Source organism: Diabrotica virgifera, chromosome 3, assembly GCF_917563875.1.
Source record: "Diabrotica virgifera virgifera chromosome 3, PGI_DIABVI_V3a".
NCBI classification, from domain to species: Eukaryota; Metazoa; Arthropoda; class Insecta; order Coleoptera; family Chrysomelidae; genus Diabrotica; species Diabrotica virgifera.
The window spans coordinates 189122889-189142957 of record NC_065445.1 but is presented as its reverse complement, the minus strand read 5'-3'; the positions used below and the strand labels follow the sequence as shown (position 1 = coordinate 189142957).

General features: G+C 33.5%; 1 protein-coding gene across 1 annotated transcript in view; it reads right to left on the bottom strand.

Annotated features, from left to right (window-relative positions):
- Window positions 1-19820, bottom strand: part of LOC114329241 (glucose dehydrogenase [FAD, quinone]-like) — a 133963-nt gene extending 114143 nt beyond the window's left edge. Inside the window, exon 1 of the mRNA XM_028278287.2 lies at window positions 19558-19820. The gene's annotated coding sequence lies outside the window, so the exon portion shown is untranslated. The remainder of the gene's footprint in view (window positions 1-19557) is intronic.
- Window positions 19821-20069: the final 249 nt, after the last annotated feature.

Here is a 20069-nt window from a genome sequence, read left to right as displayed (position 1 = left end):
TCGTAAATATGTGTGTGGTTACTGTCTTCTAGGTCCCAATTAATTAAAACTCTCTTCTTGGTTCAAATACGTTATATTTACTTTTAACTCCATCAACGATTAACCATAATAAATTGTTTACATATCACAGTAACGACCTACCTTTACATTACTACTACAAATAATAATGATGATGATATCATCGGGCGTTTACTTATATATTAGAATGAACTTTGCAACCTCACGCGTCGGCCTTGATCAAGGGCGGACAATTTGTGATATGCTTTACTTTCAATCAAACATCTTTTGTACAGGGTGATATTATAATACCACAGCGGGGTGTGGAATCTTCAAAAGACACCTCCGTCCAGAACGCCGCCTGACTGACCTTAGTGCAGGATTCATTCTTCGTAGTACCAGCGATAGTTCCCGAGGTACTTTAAAACGCTATCTCGTCGCCGAGGCTACGCCGAATGCCTACCTGCTAAACCAGACCCTCCTCTGTCATCCAGCGCTCCGAAAGCGGAATGGCCGCTGCAAGGTCGACATCGCTTCCGGTTCCGAAGCACTTTACCTTCATTTATCCACAGACTGTAAGCAAGGAGGCCCTTCATTTTCCCCGTTCCCCCCTTTTTTGGTCCCAAGATTGGGCTTTTTTATTAGAGCTTCTTTCCCACATTCTGTCTCATACAATATATCTCACCTATTCGCCTCTCGTCAAAACTTATTCCCTCTGCCTTCGACTCACAATATATTTCCCTCTCACCCCTATCGTTAGTACAGCTGTTTTCCTCCTCTTCTTTCTTCTTGATCACTACACGGATATAGTTATGTATGCTAGTCCAACCAGTTTTATTTTCCATCATTCCCTCAATCATTTCTCGCACTGTCACAAAATTCACACCTGTCTCTCTTTCTCCGTTGTGTTGGGTGGGATTTCTTGCATCAAGATTCTTCTCTTTACGACGCCCCCTTTTGCCACTGCTCTCGACACACATGTGCTACCAGAGAGGAGTTTCTTCACTTCCTCCGCCATTTCCCTTCCTCCTAACAGTTCCAGTGATATTCCTTGATTTCTGGTCTGTCTGATCCTTTTTATGTCGATGGATTTTCTTCCTGTGAGGTTACTTTTCACTTCTGTCATAAGGTCCGCAAATGATTTTTCCTTGTTTTTGCTGATAAGTACTACTCCACATTGTTCTCTGGGCTTGGTGTTAATGTTTGCCCACCCTCTTCTGGCTTTTTTGCCTAGGAGCGTGATCGTCACACCCCTTCCTCTTGCTGCCCACTCCAGGATTCTCCTCGATGTCTCAACTCCTAGTGATGTTGGCGTGTGGATTCCCACTCTTTCTCTTCCTAGCTCCTCCATTTTCTGTACCAGTTTCCTGCATGTCTTGAGGAACTTCACCGACTCGAGTTCTTCCTTCTTGTTTGGGAGAAGTTTGAATCCATATTTCTCCTTGTTAATCTACGTTCCATCTACATGAGCAGACATCGTGACTCTCACAGTTCCCAGGCCTCCATCCTCATCCACCTCCGCTGGAACACCTGGTAGGTCAGGAAACATACCTTTCACCGTTTCCATGGCTTTGTTGTCGTCGTCGTTGTTGGTAACAAATACTGCCACGTCTGCTGCTATGTCAGAGATGTCCCCCTCTTTTACTTCAGTTCTTTGGAAGACTTCCTTCGGCCAGTCCTCATTTAAGAACTCTGTTATTTCCTCGTACTCGCATATTGCCATTTTTTCCGTGATGGCGTCCACCCTCCTTTTCCACTATAACTAAACTAAAATTGTGTGACCCATTGGTCGTTGATCCTTCGAGTTTTATTCTTTTATCTACCAAAAGGAGAGAATATGTATTTTCGCAAATATTACTTTTAAAACATTGAACCAGCTATCTTATCCTTTCCCCTACAGGCATATTATCTATGCTTGCTTTTGTATGTATTGAGATCTCTTGGCTTAAGGGTTTACCTTTATTTTTAATTTCTTTACTCAATGTTTCAGTAGGCTGAAATGAAAGTTTTTCAGTGGCTCTTGCAGAGTGAAAAGAGGACAAAATTGCAGTGTTATTTACGTTGGCATTATTATATTACGAGGCATTGTGAAAAACACAATTACATTTTTTACTATACATATCTACAATATACAATATTAATTTGTCTATTAAAAAATACATCATATAAATATATATAGCTCTCATTTTACAATTCATGGCACATTGTCCTGTTACAATTTCTCTTGCGCTCTTCTTACCGCTCCTCTCCATTCTCTTCTGTCTAATACCTTGTTTCTCCAGTTATCTATTTTTAATTCTCGTAAATCTGCTTGGACGCTGTCAAACCATCTTTTACGGGGTCTTCCTTTCCTTTTTTTCAATACTGGTTTCCTGTTCAATATCATCCTGGTCATTCTATGGTTTTCCAATCTTTCCACATGTCCCAGCCATCTTATTCTGTGCGCCTTTATTATTGCGGTGATTTTTGGTGCCGTATACAGCTCTTCCAACTCTTTATTTGTTCTTCTTCTCCATCCCATTTGTGTATTTATGCCTCCGTAAATTGATCGGAGAATTTTCCTCTCCCATCTTTCTAATTTTTCTTCATCTGCCTTTCTTAAAACCCATAATTCAGCTCCATATAAAACCGTAGCTCTAATCACTGTCTTGTAAATTCTTTCTTTTGTTTTTCTTGAAACAAACTTAGATTTCATTAAGGATCTCAGCATTCCGTATTTCTGGTTGCCTTTTGTAATTCTGGATTCTATTTCTTTATCCACATGTCCATTTTCCATTACTTTCACACCAAGGTAAGTAAACTCTTCCAATCTGTCAAAACTGTATATGTAATCTTTCTCCCCTTGTATTTTTATAAACTCTTCATTGTCTTGCTGCGTATCACCCATTATCATGTATTTAGTTTTCTTTTAGTTGGTATTATAAGCCCGACCGCACATCAAAGAAACATGAAACGTAAATTACGTTTCATGGAAATAAACCACTGCTAAACAAATATACGTCCGGCCATTTATGAAACTCTCCGAAAATAAAAATGTGTCATGAGCATGAATCACACTCGTTTCATTGGTAGGCGGACTTTGAGATTTGTTTAGCAGTGTTTTAGTTTCATGAAACATGTTTTTCGTTTCATGTTTCATGTTTTTCGTTTCATGTTTCTTTGGTGTGCGGCTTGGCTTATAGATAAAGAAATTGTGTGACAACGGCACACGTTTGCCCTTTTTACTGTTATCCAGTGTAGCCAGGTCATATTATGTATGAATACTTTATATGTTTCTCTCAGCTATATGGGAATCACTTCTTATGTATTTAATTTGACCTCACTGTTTTGTATGTATTGTTAATATGAAAAAGATAAAAAATATAATGATAGGATTTTATAACATAAAATCGTTTCTTTTCTTCCGAAATATTTTCTCTTAGGTTCTTTTTGACTTGGAATCCCCAATTGATCAATAGACATTGAAAGTAGAAATAATATAATAAGTTCTAATGTCACTAGAGAACCATGGCCTAGATTAGCTCAACAATATATAAACCCATATATTATACCTGATTAATTTTAATACTAATATTATATTGCACAAGCTTACATACAAGTTGTAATAAGCACTTACTAAAATAATTTAAGAAGTAAAGCACACTATTAAAATCATAAAAATTACAGTAATTTTCTAGGTTAAGTAACGAATGTTGTTTATTGTATCTTTAACATATTTTTACCGGCAGTAAAGTACACACTTTGGTAATATCAACCAGAAGCACGTAACAATGTTAAAGATCTTATCTAAACAATGCAGAATCCTTAATTACAATAATTTAATTTAACGAAATTACAATTTAACGCACCACGGAGCAATTACAACACTCAACAATTTTGACGAATTTATGCAACTTCTTGGCATTTTTTGTGAAGGTTACTGTATCATGGCGTAAGAGATCAAAGATATACATATATTAGAGAACAAAAAAAATTAGGTAATTTTAACATTGTATGGTGCACTAAGCTAATATTTGCAGATTGTAGACCTTCATATCAGTAAATGTTGAATATTTTGTTCTATTTTCTAATTCGGATTGGTTTTATGATTGTACAAGAATAAAAAACCGCTAAACGCCGAAAAATGAGTGGCGCATACAATATTCCAGCTACAAAAGAGCTGATATGAATATTATGTGGTGCGAAAATGTATTTTCATTTTGATGGAAAATAAAATTCTAGTTTTATTTTGAAAGATTTTTCCATAGATAATATTAATTTGCTAAATTTGAAGTAATATGCGCCACAAAAGAGCAACTTTGATACAGTTTGCATTTTGAGGCTCTTTTGTGGCGCGTTTTACTTTAATTTACTTTAAATTTAGTAAATATTATGGAAAAAATCTTTCAACATAAAACTAGAATTTTATTTTCCATCAAAATGAAAATACATTTTCGCGTCACGTAATATTCATAGCTCTTTTGTAGCTGGAATATTGTATGCGCCACTCATTTTTACGGCGTTTAGCGGTTTTTTATTCTTGTATCAGGAGTTTTTCCAAGTTATTTATAAATTGAATGTATGAAGTTGAATGTAATGTTTCACGATTACACGTTAACCGTTATAATTGGTCGCCTTTGTCACATTATCTCCCAAATGATCTAGTAGTTATGACACCCGACTTGTGATAAGACAATCCAAGTTCATATCCCAGCTATCCTAATAATTATGGCCGGCAAAATTAACTCAAATTGCACAATTAATCTTATCGTCGTAACCACTACAACTACATAAACCATTTCGGCGATAATGGTTAAATGGATTATACTTTTGGAGCTCAATAATTTCTGAAGGGCTTAACCGATTTTGATCATTAAACATGAGTTTGAAACGTATTGACAAGTAGTATCTGATGCATCTGTCAAGTACGATAATTGAAGGTAATACAGGAATTATTGAACTTGAAAAACCGTTTTCCCCATAAGAAATAGATTTAATCATACTTATGAAGGTTGTAACTTAAAAATTCGAATTTTCCCAGATATAAGGTATACACCTTTAGACGCGTCTAGAGTCCTCTTACAAATGCTCACTTATTGGCCTAATTCGTAGGTTGAAATTGTGAGTAATTGTCAAAAAACCAAAATTATCAAAGTTTAGTTTTTCAGTTTTTTGACTATACTGAGCCATGTCTATGTCTGATCCTAACCGCTTAGGCACCATTGGAACGCTTAAATCAACGCTATTGATTTGGTATATTTGGGGTTTTCCTGTCTCTCCTTGAACCTAAGATATATAGGCCCAAAAAATATGCCATTTTGTATCTACCAAGCTCTATAGCTGGCTTATAGGTAACCAAAGCCACAAACTACACCGGTTCTGAATCGACCCTGACCTCCTCTTGAAACACAGAAAAAAATTCAGATCGGTGTAACTTTTCCACACACATACAAATATACATACATACATACATACATATCCACAAACATTTTACTGTTTTTGATTAAAAAGTGAGTCATACTTCTAAGCTCGGTAACTGTTGAATGGTGTAACCGATTTTCAAAATTAGACATGCGTTGGAAAGGTAATGATCAGTACTATCAGAAACCGGACTTAAATTATTGAAATTTTTGGGAGTTTTGGGGACGAGAACGAAAAACAGACCCTAAATGGAAAATGCCAAAATCCACACCCTTGGACCAAAATGGAGAGTTGACATATGGATGGGCGAGTCTTTTCCTAAACTTTAAGATGGGATTTGGTCCGATTTTCAATTCAGTCAGATGTATAAACTCGAAAATTTCGTGTATATATGTATAGTGTCGCATCTAGGGGTATTGTGCGCCACTGACGATAACTGCCGTTCTCTGGTAATATTCAGGTATTTTTATAATTTCAACAGGTCTTATACATCAACCATTTACTTAATTACATTGATACTAAATATTAAAATACTAGTGCAAGAAATCAGAAGTGAAAAAAAAATGCTTTCACAATAGCAGCATCAACTGCAAAACAATGCAAAAAGTGCATTGCTGAAAAATAGTAACAGTCAGTAGGAACCACAATATCAAACGAGAAAGTTGCTTAAGCGATACAGAAACTTAGAAAGGTGAAATCTTGGGTCAGGTGATATCCCATACAAGATAAAGAAGTTGGCCAACAGGTTATTAATAGAATTAGGAAATTCAAACATATGAGAAGAAATATATTAGCGACCATAATCTTTGGCTGAACAATCCTTTATGGAACCTGGTCTACTCCAAGATTGGTCGCCATTCTGTTCTATTTCTGGCAACCGGTTGCCATCTTCTGCTATAGTACATATACAGCCAAAGGGTTAAACAAACTTACAATGGAGTAATAAACTTGTAATGGATGATAGCATATTTTTTATTAAATAAATTTAAAATTTATCCAAATGGATTACAAATCTTCAAAACGTTTTCAGTCCAGTCGGACCATCATCAGTGAAACATCCTGTTACTAGTTGAAACTAGCCCACATTAGTTGGTTTGTATCACTCATCGGACGAACTGTCCTGGACGAACAACATGGACATGTATGTTCCTTTAAAGTGAATCTTTTAACATTGATCTCATGGTATCTTAATTTTACAATTTAATAATATGACCATGTAATTGAAAGGTTTTAATAACCAAAAATGTCGGCTAGTTGCAAGTACTAGTGTCGGATATGTCGGTAATGATAGTCCTGCTGGACCCAAAACGTTCTGAAGATTTTTAATCCATTTGGATGAATTTAAATCTTTTTTAATAAAAACATACATAAGTACATACATACATTGTTTTGAAGGTATCAGGCATGCAGATGACACCATAGTATTTGCCGACAACCTAGAAGACCTACAAGTCCTCATGGACAAAACCACGTATTACAGTCAACAATATGGACTCAATATAAACGTAAAGAAAACAAAGCTTATGATCGTCAGCAAGAAAAAGGTAACAGAAGGTCAACTCTATATCAACCAAACCCCTGTAGAAAGAGTGAGACACTACAACTACCTCGGCACCATAATAAATGAAGAATGGACCAACAGCCAAGAAATAAGAGCGCGCATCGGAAAAGCTAGATCAATCTTCAACCGTATGGGGGCGTTTTTCAAGAGCCACAACCTTTCTCTTGGTATAAAAGTAAGAATGCTGAGATGTTACGTCTTCTCTGTCCTTTTTTATGGTGTTGAATCATGGACCTTGGACGAGGATATGTGCCGAAAATTGGAAGCATTTGAGATGTGGCTGTATCGAAGAATTCTTAAAATCCCATGGACTGATCGGGTCACAAATGAGGAGGTTCTTAGAAGAATGGGGAAGAACCGAGAAATACTAACCATCATGAAATCTCGAAAGTTGGAATACTTTGGACACATTATGCGAAATGAATCCAGATATGTCCTCCTACAAGCCATCCTGCAAGGAAAAATATTTGGAAATCGAGGTCCAGGAAGAAGAAGAACATCCTGGTTAAAGAACCTCAGAACCTGGTTCAACACAACATCTGTGCAGCTTTTCCGCGTTGCTGCAGATAAAGTGAAGATTGCCATGATGATCGCCAACATTCATCACGGATAGGCACATCAAGAAGAAGTTTGTGTTTTTTAATATTTTTGATTATATTCTGGATTTGCCTTTAAGTGGCCCTCCATTTATTTTGATCATTCTTATCAGCCACTTCTGAATCTCATTTTTGTAACATCTTTAATGATGCCACGTAATGGTTCTGGGCATACATACAAAGGTTTCTCTCGAACCTTGTTTTGCCAATATCTGCTCGTTCATTCACATGTATCCCATCATGACCCGGCGCCCATATTAGAGACACTGTATTATCTTTTACTAGGCTGTTGAGAAGATCTTTGCGGTTCCTCATCACCAGTTTTAATTTCATAAATGTCCGAATAAAACTTTGTAAAATAAAACGAAGGCTTTTGCTTCTGGAGTACTGTTCTTAAAGACTGACATTTAGCTATTCCATTTTTTGTTTGATATTTTTAATTGGTAACTATGTCAAGGGACATAGTTCTTTTTACGATACAATTTAAAATATATAAAGTTGTCACATTTTAAAAAATCAAGATATATATAAGTATAACGGTTTTCTTAATAGTAAAGTTTACATCTATTGTATAAGTAAAAGAACAATAATACTAAACAGAATGAAAATTGTTTTTGACTTAGACAATTATTTCAAACTCTCTTGAAATGTGTAATCATAATAACTATCCACCTATTATATATTGATCTACGATTTCTAGGCATTAATAGATTTAGCCAAAAACGTATCTTTCAACTTCGAAACTTGTCGGTGAAAAGATTTCTAGTTTTTTCTACCAATTTCCATGTTTTATTGCCCAATCCAGTTATTCGCGGTAGTTCTGTACGCTGCGCGGTGTCTCTGACTACATCTTTCCACCATTTTCTAGGCCGTCCTACATACCTTCTTTCATCTGGTCTTTCCCAAAGCACATTGTTTATAGGGCGACTGTCGTTACTGCGTATCACATGTCCTTCCCATTTTAGTCTATTGGCCCTTATATGTCTCACTAGATTTTCCTTTCCGAATAGACTCATAACTCTTTGTTGTGTCTGCGCCTCCATTCGTTTGTCACGCGGTGTCTACAAGGGCCATATATCATTCGAAAGATTTTACGTTCTCACACCAGCAATTTATTTATTTCTCTTTTTGTTAGCGTTCATGTTTCGCTTCCTTTTGGTCTTATATATCTGGCTTTTTAACAAGTTATCTGGCAGGTGCAAGTTTTGACGTAATTAGATGTTACATTGCAAAGAAAGATCCATTTCCCGCCCTTATTCGCGTTTCAATTTCTCGTTCTACTGTATTGTCGGCGATTGCTACTCATATAGATATTTATTTTCTTTAGCCAATTTAAAATTTTCATCGTTTATGCCTAATAGTAACATTTTGCCCTATTCGCCGTCGTTCTTGTTTTGAAACGACCTTATATTTTGTTTTGACGTCGTTTACTTTTAAACGCCGATATTTAATTCAGCTTCTACAAAGCTCGAGAAAATATCCTTAACTTCGAATGCTGATTATGCTGCTGCACCTACGTCATCGGCAAAGGCGATTACGATCTTTGCTCCCCGAGCAGCTACGTCTGGTTTGATTTTTGGATAAATTATTTGCATGACGTATTCAAAGACCAGGGTAAACAACAATGCTGAAAAAGGATCTTCCTGTCTCAGTCCAGAATTTACGCAGAAAGCATTTCATGTTTTTCCTCTATTCTAACTTGTGCAAAGGAGTTACTTACCTACACATATTTGTGTTACCGGTGCTAGTTTCTAGGATATGCCCAGTTCCACCATTTCATAATATTAGACGGTTAATTGATTCATAAGCCTGTTTGAAATATATATAAAGATCTGTTGTACGTCTTGATTATATTCTTAATACTTTTCAAGCATTTGTCTAATAGTAAATATTTAATTAATAGTCGATCTTCCAGGCCTGAAACTACACCGGTAATCTTGTATTATTTTCCTTAGTTAGCCATTTTTTGCAATTGCCCAGGTCTTGTGATCAGATTCCTGGTAGCAGTAATTATGTATATATAAGAGCATACAGTAGTGCGTCATCAATATAACTTCGGGAGATAGTATCATACCTTTTTTCGTAAGGTCTGCGTAGTAAATAAATATTTATAAAAATAAACCAAAATAGGTGAAAATTTTAAGTTAACATAGGTATTTGCACGAAATAATAAAGCAATAATAAATAGTCATTTCGTTGTGAAGCGAAACAAGAGCGGTCTTATTTTATTTAGTTCATAGAGCGCCAAATGCACTCTAACTAGATTCAACCCCTTTTTTTTAATAGAACTTTAAATGAACTTTTACCATTTTTTAAACTATTGATAATATTTTTAGAATAAAAAATACTCCTAAAACTTTTTATACTCGCATTAGAATTCGAAACATTTTTACGTAAAATATACTTACCTAAATATAACTAAAACTCACAATTAACAATAATCTATTTTTTCAAATAGGCTAACAACTTAGTTCTATTACACAAAAAAATATAATAAATTAACTATAAATAAACACTACTATCCTATGAAACAACAATAACAAATTCTTAAAATTATACACTACTGCACTGAACAGATATCGATAAAAATCACAAAACAGATAACAGAAAATCTGACGCAGGTTTGTCAAAATGACAGTTAGAATTTCTCTATGCTGCCTAATTAGTTATTAGTTATAATGTGTTCGATTTCTTGTAAGAAATAAAAAATTTTAGTAGATCCAAAATGACACAAAATCTAGGTATAGGATAAGAAAGTTTATTTGAAGAAATTGTATTTATTTGTTCTTCTTAATGGCGGTACAGGCCCTTTTGCAATATTTTATTTAGTTATAGAGTAATTTCCACATACTAACATATTTTTAAAATTGGACTTTGTACCGCCAATCTTTATTATATTACGAGTATGTGTGACAAATATTTCGACAAAATATTCAAAATTATGGCCGCAATCTTGGACCGCATTTGTTGCTACCTGTTGATCGCTATTGTTGCCTTTTAATAGATGGGGTTACTACTGATGTCATATTGCTTAAAAATTGTCCATTGATAATATAATCTGTGTCATTCTTCACATCGGATACGGAAAGTCCTAAGATATAATGTAATAATATAAGAACAAGTTTTAGAATAATAATTTTGAATATTTTAATTTAATATACATATTACGTTCCTGTTATGACAAATATGCATGCATTACCGGCATGTTTATAACAAAGGTGATTTGTTATTAATCCTCATTGCTGAAGAATTCAATTAGAAGTGTGCATAATGCATGCTGTGTGGTATTTAGAAAGCCAGTTTTATTTCCTGCGGAACAATCAATAAATACCTGAGAATGTCGAAATGCCCTTTAGAACCAGGTACCATTAAATAATTATAAACCATTATAAATACATCACAATCCTATAATCCTTGAATAATCGTTATAGGTTTCGTGATGTCTCTACCATTTGTTGTTATTCTTGTACTCTTATGTAATTCATATATACAGTAAAATATATAATAAGTCTACTGATATTTAAGAAAATCCAAGTTTAACGAATATAATATTAATACAATACAATAAGATACGGTTGAATGCTCGAATGAATTTTCCAAAAAAAGGCAGATATCGAGCACATCCAGGAATGTCGTAAACATTGACATAAGAATTATACAAATAACATACACGAGACAAAAGACAAACAGTTTAAAATATTTATTTATTCGGGTGCTACATTATGCGCAATGACAGAAGATACATTTTTTGTTCTCTACTAACATACACATGCTTATGATATTACATGATATACAAATTATAATGTTGAGCAGCACAAAAGGAAAAAAAGAACAATGAATTCATATCACAGTAATAAATATATATATATATATATATATATATATATATATATATATATATATATTCTTAGAAGGAAGAGATAACACTGGGAGATACCCTTTTTATTACTGAGGAAGCAAAATAAAACTCGGGTGCTTCGTAGGATGTGCCTTTTTATTAATGGTCTAAGCTTTCGTCTATGCTTATAGACTTCATCAGAGTAACTAAAAAATATAGAACAAACAATGACTGATGGAACTTACTATAAATTATAACAAAACTCACCCAAATAATAGCAAAATATTATATAATAAAATGTTATAATTTATAGTAAGTTCCAGCAGTCATTGTTTGTTCTATATTTTTTAGTTACTCTGATGAAGTCTATAAGCATAGACGAAAGCTTAGACCATTAATAAAAAGGCACATCCTACGAAGCACCCGAGTTTTATTTTGCTTCCTCAGTAATAAAAAGGGTATCTCCCAGTGTTATCTCTTCCTTCTAAGAATATTTACTAGTACCCGTTATCCTCTTTTGGTTATATATATATATATATATATATATATATATATATATTTCATCTATTTGATTTTATATATATATATATATATATATATATATATATATATATATATATATAAATAAAATTTTGGTATTTTTCGGGTTCTGTCGGTCAGGAATTAAAACAATTCTATTTTTTTGTCACTTAATATTTCGTCAACTGATTGTTGACTTCATCAGAAGTGCACTACAAATTTACAAGAAACAAAGGTATAAGCAACATAAGAAAAATTACATAAAACACTACTTACAATGTGGAATTGTTGACAAATGAACAAAACAAACATTGGTCACACACTCTTACAATTAGACTAACATTTTTGAAATGAAACAAATTAAATATAGATAAAATGATAAAAAATGTACACTAATGACTAGTTTATGTGTATAGATAAAATAAGTATAATTGGTAAATGTTGTATCAATAATCTAATTAAATAGATTGCAGAATATTGCAGTATATATTGCTGAGTTGGTTGGTGTCAGCCTTATAATTAATTACATTTTTTGTTTTTGTGATGTAACACATTTCGAGAAATAGCCTGTTTTTATAGTGTTGTACTGTTTGTAGTATTTCAACATTGGTATAGTCAAACTGATGACCTGTGTTGATGCAGTGATCGACTACATATTTTACATATATTTAATTTGTTTCATTTCAAAAATGTTAGTCTAATTGTAAGAGTGTGTGACCAATGTTTGTTTTGTTCATTTGTCAACAATTCCACATTGTAAGTAGTGTTTTATGTAATTTTTCTTATGTTGCTTATACCTTTGTTTCTTGTAAATTTGTAGTGCACTTCTGATGAAGTCAACAATCAGTTGACGAAATATTAAGTGACAAAAAAATAGAATTGTTTTAATTCCTGACCGACAGAACCCGAAAAATACCAAAATTTTATTTAAATAATATACGGTCGATAATAAATCAAATACTTTATTATATATATATATATATATATATATATATATATATATATATGTTACAGTTCAAGTTGATTCTCAGTTAGAGTTGACTCCAACTAGTTGGAGTCAACTCCAACTGAAACGAGCAGTAAAAGTTGATTTTAAAAATTTAAATCAACTTTTACTAGTTGGAGTTGACTCTTCCTGGATCCATTCAGTAAATGTTGATTATACGAGAATCTCAAGTGCATTTTTGATGAGTGTGCGTTTCTTTGTTTTGACCGTTTCAACTACTTATTAGTATAGTCTGTAACGTCGCCCCCGTTAGGTAAATTATTCTGATTCGAAAATGAATAACCATTTTCAATTGGACTTTACCGCGCTGAGCAGATGTGACGTGAATTGTAAATTGTAGAATTCCCTCATCTTCCTTAGTCTCAGCATCCGTATGGCTTGCAAATTGTAGAAGCCTCGGAGGTGTAACCAGAGAAGGTTCCCATTGTTTTCATTCTGGTGGGATATGTTATATGCCATTAGAGTGAAAACTTAGTCTCTTATTCTGATTCGATTTTTTGCACAAACTTACTCAAAGAAATACATCCGTATAACAATCCTTATAATAAATACACAGGGTGTCACGCGGTACCGCGGTCGAAACATTGTTTAACCAATTTTTGTTAACCAAATTCACAAAAATAATTTTTATCTACTCTAACTCTATCTCATATTATGTAAAGCAGCGGTTCTCAATCTGTGGTACATGTACCACCGGTGGTACACAAAACACACAAAAACTTAAAATAGTAGTACATAGTAAGTCTTGATTATACAATCTAAAAATATAGAAATATAATAAAAGAAACTTTAGAATAGATGGTACATGACTCAAAAAGATTGAAAACCGCCGATGTAAAGGTTTTATTGTGTGAAAATTGTAAATATAGATAGCAGTACATGAAGGGTTTAAAGTGTGTCTGAAGTAACACTCTATTTTGTATGAATATAATTGCGAAACACTACAGAATTTTACTTTTTGGCATAAATTTTATTAATAATAAGATACATTTTGTTCAATATTTTTAATAATTAAAGTAAATAAATTTTAATTTCACTCAAATAAATAATCGATTGCTGCCATTGACCACTTACATTCAATCTCGGTTAATTTGATTAATAATCGCGGCAGGTAAAGTAACATTCTTCTTTCAATACAACAAAGTGTTACTTTACTGCCGAAAATGAGGGCGAATGAGTACAATAATGAATGATTTTAGTGAAGTCAGAAACTAAAAAAAATCAAAGATTAAAGCTGCCTCTATAAGATCCTGAAGAAATTTTTGTCATTATTTCATTAATAAGATATTATTTTTAATTATCAACAATGAGCGCTAAGCGTGTATTGAGGCGGCCGTCAATGTGAGTGCGAGTGAGATTCACCATTGGACGGCCGGAATGGTGCATCTCTTTAGCACTCACCATTGACGGCCGCCTAATATGCACTTAGCTCTCATTGTTAATAATTATAGATAAAGCTTAGTAATAAAATAGTGACAAAAAATTTCTGCTGGATCTTGTAGACGGGGCTATAAACTTTGATTTGGTCACTTTCTGACTTTCATAAAAATGGATTTTAACCGAGTTATTAAGCCTTGAAAATGGCTATTTTCGCATTTTTCAAATTTTAAATCGCGTATAACTCGACAACAATCAATTTTAGAGAAAAATCACAAAATACCTTTTTTTGCTCAGAATAACCCAAATGATCTAAAAAAAATTACTCGAAGTGAAAAAAGTATTTTTGTGAATTTGTCTAAAAAAAATTGTTTAAACAATTTATCGATCAAGGTACTGCCTGGCACCCAGTAGATTTGTTATAAGGACCTCTTTTTTAGTAAGTTTGTGCAAAAAATTCGAATCGGAGTAATTTACCTAACGGGGGCGACGATACAGCCTAGACTAATTTGAACATATTCAGTAACATTTAATTTCTAGAATCGGCTGTTTGTGTGAATCAGAATCAACTTTTACTAAATGGCATTGGGAAGAGTATACTTTTCCTAGTTGGAGTCTACTTTTACTAGTAAATGTTGAATATAAATCTTCATTTTATATTTATAATCAACTTTTACTGAAACCAGCCGTTAGAGTTGACTCCAACTAGTTGGAGTCAACTCCAACTGGATAATCAACTTGAACTGTAACATATATATATATATATATATATATATATATATATATATATATATATATAAAGGTGTAGACAGAAGAAATAGGATAATATTTAAAACAATCACTTACATACATTGAGAGAAGTCTAGGTTGATACTAAAATAATTATAGACCGTTAGGTGTAGGTCAAGGAAGGATAGTGAGAAACTGTTGCACGAGACTTTTCTAAAAAGAAGATTTGGATTGGTACGATCGAAGAGGGAAACATGTATAGAGATGCAATTAGAGAAATCTCGCAATCATAAAATAAAAAATTATCAAGTTTAATATTAAAACCCTGTTTATTCGAGTCTGTAGGTGCTGCATACATACATCACATTTGTAATTGTGTCTAAGAAAATTTGATATCTTGTTCACTACAATCGGACCATTAATTCCGCAGATACAGCTTTAGCATACTTTTAACATAACGCGACTTTAATTTCTTCTTTTTTCTGTTTAATAATACTGAAGATACACTGTAAATCCACACTCTAGCTAGCTAATACACTCCAGCAGGACGATATCTTTGACTTTTCTCTCCATTAAACATCCTTTCTTCTCCCCTTTCATCATATACCTCATAAATAGCGATCTAACAATTTTAATAATGAAGAAATGACTTCTTCGTTTTTATATATTGTTGTATTTACAACCCCCTTCCACTTTGATATTATCTCTTACGTCAAGTACAAAATGGCCAGCATAGTTAATAGTTTTCGAGTTATTTGCGAGTAAGTATGTTCATTTTTCAATAAAAAAAAACACGTTTTGAGACGGGTTTTTGCAAATAACTCAAAAAGTAAGTATTTTGTCGAAAAAAACGTTCTTGGCAAAGATGTAGCCCACAAAAAAGTGAAAAAATGGCGTACACATGAGATCCCTAGACTTAATAAAAGAAGAGTTGTAACTAATGAAAATTAGGTTCGTACTCGCCAAATTCCAAATCGAATATTTCAACGTGAAATAACCAAAAAATGAAATACTTTTTGGGGAAAACTCATAAAATATTTTTTAAAGTGTTGTAAAAAAGCTTTATTTTTGTTTTTTAATGGTTCTAGCATTAAAAGGAAGGAAGTTAAGCTCAAAATAAAGTTGGTCCCTTTTTTTTGGTAAAAAAAAAATCGTGAAAATCATCCCCCAATTAGCATTCCAAATGAAATTAATCGTTACCACTTCACAAGTTGCTTTACTCGTGTATGTATTGTTTATATGATCTGTAAGTTTCATCGTTCCTAATTGCTTATTTTTAAGGGGCTGTTGTTGAAACGGCTTGAACTAGTCAATAATCACGAGTGTATGCAAATTTTGAACAGCCATATCTTTCTATCAGCCAATTTTTGCCTTACAGAAATACAAAAATCCAAATTATTCAGAAAAGCAAAACCTATATTTTTTTACTCTTTATGATTTTTGGTATCACTAATAAATTATAAATAAAGTTATTTAAAAAAAATCAATTTTTTTTTCAAAATAAAAAGTTACTTTAAAATCAAATTATTTAAAAAATAAGCCACTTGAACCTTACAGATCATATAAAATAATACATAAGTAAAGTAACTTGTGAAGCGGTAACTATTAATTTGATTTAAGAGCTAATTGGGGGTGATTTTCCCGAGTTTTTATGACCAAAAAAAAAGGGACCAACTTTATTTTGAGCGTAACTTGCTTACTTATGATGCTAGATTTTTTTTTATATAATATAGAACAAAAATAAAGCTTATTTTATACACTTTAAAATAGTTATAATGAGTTTTCCCCAAAAAGTGCATCATGTTTTGGTTATTTCACGTTGAAATCTTCGCTTTGAAATTTGACAGATATGAACCTAGTTTTCATTAGCTACAACTTTGCTTCTACTGGGTCTAGAGAATTCATATATACACCATTTTTTTCACTTTTTTAGATGCTATGTTTTTGTTCAGAATGTTTTTCGATAAAATATTTAGTTTTTGAGTTATTTGCAAAAAAACTGCCTAAAAACGTGTTTTTTTATGAAAAATAACATATTTACTCCCAAATAACTCGAAAAGTATTAACTTAATGAAAAAATGCTATAGAACAAAAGTTGCTTAAAATTAGTCCGTTTGACCATTTCTGGACTTATTTTGAACGTATATTTTTCCACTCCTCAGAAGGAATGAAACTCACCTACAAGGCAAAAGCACACATCGGCACAAACTCACTTTTTTCTTTGACATGTTAGCTATGTGTATACTAAATTTCATGTCATTTCAAGCGGTTCTTTAAAATTTGGAGCAAAAGCCGTGAAACAATGTACTATAAAAATCCATCAGTTATTTACTCCACATACTTTTTCAGTGCTCTCCAATCTGTCAAAAAGTGTCCCGCTTTTGTAATAAGTCATTACTTATAAGTTTTGTAGTACCCTTTTTGTGTAAACTAGTAAGTGTTAGGAGTTTTCATCGTTTCCAGATAGCCTAGACCTCAGGGTTGCCACATCTCCACTTACAATCAGGATCTGCGTGGTAGTAATTTGGGGAAGGACAAGAGTGGTTTTGGTTGATGTTATTTTAGTCCTTGGGCCCACTATTAAAAAAATTATTACCTTCTTCATCAGACTTTTTTTATTCAGTTATTCAGGTCGAGTCAGACAACTTTTCTATTTAGGAAAATTTTCGGGAAGGCTTTTCTATTTCGGGAGGGGGGCGTTTCGTAAATATAGAGGTTTCTACATTATGGTGCGTCCGACAACAAGAGTACCCTTAAAAAATTGTCAGGCAATATTACTAGTAATTTTATCAACCAATCAATAAAAGTATTTTTATCAAACAATCCTGCAGAAAAGAAATACTCATTTATGACTCCACAGTGCGCCTTCGTAGGGGGCGCACGCATCATAAAGGGCCATAAAATTTATACCCTCACAGCTGATCCTTGCATATCTTATACATTATTTTAATATGACTACTTTAAGGATTTAAAAAAATTATATGCCTACTTTTGAATGTTTTAGTGTTGGTCGAAAGATGCATTCCGGGTAGTCATGGGTTGACGGGGTTAAACTGCTGAGTGTTTGACACAGCTAAAAGCTTTTGCGTAATCTATTAAGCACATGACGTATTCTTTTTTCCTCTAATCCCTGCATTTTTGTAACTCTAGTTCTTTTGTAACTGCGAAAAGAAACTTTAGGAATGGGAAAACTGAAAATAACATCGAGAAACACCTAAAGCAAGAAAAGTAACTCACACTATGCCTCACTAAGCCAATGGATAGAAAAAGCTTACAAAAAACAGGAACGAATCGTGAATCCGTAAATCGTCCGGTCGTAAAAATGGTACAGTCGAAAACGATTAAGAAGAACTATTCAAAAACTTTCTCTAATGTATAAACATTTTCAATTTCTTTGCAACACGAAAATGCAGCAGCTGCATAATACTCTGGTTAAATCGGAGAGTGCAGGAAGAGTCTATACCGGTTTCGGAGGTATTTTCTGAGGACTACTGATGAGGGGGAAAAGACCTCCGAAACCGGTATACTCTTCCTGCACTCTCCGATTTAACCAGAGTATTATGCAGCTGCTGCATTTTCGTGCTGCAAAGAAATTGAAAATGTTTATACATTTTTAATTCATTTGCTCTTTTGTAGGAATATTAAGGAATTTTCTTCTTGAAACTTTTACCACGCTGAGCAGATGAGTTGTGAATTATTTAAAATTCTCTCATTTTAATTTCCTCGGCATCCTGTTTGATTTATAAATTTTGAAAATCTCAGGAGGTTTAACCAAAGAAAGTATTCCTCCTGTTGTCAATCTGGTGGTATGGGAACGATATTTATTGTCATTTTCTGTGCTACTTCGATTGATAACTTACTTTGTTTTTCGGTAGATGGCTCTAGTTCATCCGTGACATTTCTTCCTTTGCAATTCGGAAGGGCCCAAAGTGTGATACCTGCAGAAATCGGAGAGAAGAGGATATGGGACTGCTGATGAGGGGGAAAAGACCTCCGAAACCGGTATAGACTCTTCCTGCACTCTCCGATTTAACCAGAGTATTATGAAGCTGCTGCATTTTTGTGTTGCAAAGAAATTGAAAATGTTTATACATTTTTAATTCATTTACTCTTTTGTAGAAGTCTTGAATCTTTATTGTTGGAACTTTTACCACGCTGATCAGATGAGTTGTGAATTATTTAAAATTCTCTCATCTTAATTTCCTCGGCATCCTGTATGATTTATAATTTTTGAAAATCTCGGGAGGTTGTAACCAAAGAAAGTATTCCACCTGTTGTCAATCTGGTGGTATGGGAACGATATATATTATCGTTTTCTGTGCTACTTCGATTGATAACTTACTTTGACTTTCTCTAATATTTAAAACTGAAAATGTCATTTTCAGTTATCAAATTAATAAATCAAATCTAGTCAATGAAAATGTAAATATGCGAAAGTGATAACAAAAATTTCATGATGTGTTAAGTTCGAGTAGAACCAACTGTATATTTGTTTTGTATGATTTTTATAAAAATGAACAGACATTGAACTCACCCTAAGCAAAAAGACGTAATCCTTAAAGCACACCATCGCGTCTTAATTTCACATGCACTTGCTAAACAATCACTCGCGTCGCTTGACGTCTTTCCCGTCGAGTCCGCGTTCTTCGATGCAATTAACCTATCGGTGCAAGCGAAGCAAACAAAACATCGCAGGAGAAATTTCTGAGGTGACTGCTCTGCTCGGCAGACTTTAAATTTGACGCAATATCTGTCGAACAACGACTGCGACGACGGTACAAGACCGCCGAGTGCTACACGGACAAAAATGAAAGTTATTGGGCGAACGGGGAATCCGCGGCTATGGTGATTGGGGTTCCGCATTGCTCTGTCAATTTTGTTGTTTTTTTATTGTTCTGCAAGTTTTTGTGTTCGTGGGAAGTCAGAGCATTAATGAACTACTTGTTTCCGTCTAAAAATTACAGGTTGTCTCGTACGATAGACATATTTGTATAATTAATATCCGGTTTCAATATTACTCCACTTTTTTCAATAAAAACTGAACAC